The sequence below is a fragment of the Hemiscyllium ocellatum genome, unplaced genomic scaffold (genome assembly GCF_020745735.1).
Source record: "Hemiscyllium ocellatum isolate sHemOce1 unplaced genomic scaffold, sHemOce1.pat.X.cur. scaffold_677_pat_ctg1, whole genome shotgun sequence".
Lineage (NCBI taxonomy): Eukaryota > Metazoa > Chordata > Chondrichthyes > Orectolobiformes > Hemiscylliidae > Hemiscyllium > Hemiscyllium ocellatum.
Genome location: NW_026869165.1, coordinates 167181 through 168263, shown reverse-complemented (window position 1 = coordinate 168263; position 1083 = coordinate 167181). Strand labels below are relative to the sequence as shown.

Here is a 1083-nt window from a genome sequence, read left to right as displayed (position 1 = left end):
CGAGCCAGGTAGGACTCGAACCTATAGTCTCCTGATCCGTAGTCAAGCGCGTTATCCATTGCGCCACTGGCCCGACGCGCAGACAGCTGAATAAGAGCCGTGATGTTAGCACGGACATGATTAATAGCAGTGATGTGCACGAATTGACCAAGTTAAAAAAGATAATCACTGTCACTGCTTCAGTCCAATCTTCACCACCTTTCAAAGCAGGTTTTTGTTCCAAAAAAAGGACACAGATGTTCATTATTTTCGTATCTGAAATATTTACAGCAAGGTAAGGGACGGAGGTGTTCATGGGGTACACTTTACCATCAGTCCCAGTTACTAATACACAGCCAAACGTCTCCCAACAACACCACATCCTCCTGGACAACAACAATGATTTCAAACAAATTCACTTATCTTCATCTCTGTTCACACTAAAGATAGATAAACCAACAGTGACCTGATAAATTAAAACAAGATAAAACTGAACCAGGAATAGCGGCGGCTGACTGGGGTCTGTTTCTGGGAAGGAGACTCGGGCTGTCTTTGGCTTAATTGGCGAGCCCAGAGCCACTGTGTTTGGGTCCAGAGTCATATAATGACCAAACATGAAATCTCTAACTGGGCTCTAGCACCTGGTGCTTCCCTCCCCTTTCGCCCTCACTCACCAACTATCGATTGAAGACGACAACATTTCGTTCCAATGATCATTCGCCACATGCATGCTCTCCAATCATGTTAACCCTGTGCATGCTGCAGGACCCATCTGAACTGATGATGTATAATGCCCAACAGCGTAGAAGAGGCAGTTCTACATGACCAAGCTGTAGGCATTGGTGCTCCAACCAATCAGAGAAACTCATGGGCGCGCTGGGGGCTCAGATCAATCATAGAATTCTGTTGGGCTCAACTAATCTATCCAGAACTTTCACACCCCAACGCTCAGTCAAAGTTCGCTTGGAAAATTCTTCCAGTTCAAAACACAATTGTTAATGATGACTCTGTTCCCTTTCCCGCAGGTGAAAGTGAGGACTGCAGATGCTGGAGATCAGAGTCAGCATGAGAGTGGTGCTCAAAAAGTACAGAAGGTCACGCAGC

The 1083-nt window shown here is 46.0% G+C and overlaps 1 non-coding gene across 1 annotated transcript; it reads right to left on the bottom strand.

The window, feature by feature from the left end:
- On the bottom strand, positions 1–73 carry trnar-acg (transfer RNA arginine (anticodon ACG)). The gene has a single exon. It is a non-coding gene; the product is annotated as a tRNA-Arg (tRNA).
- Positions 74–1083: the final 1010 nt, after the last annotated feature.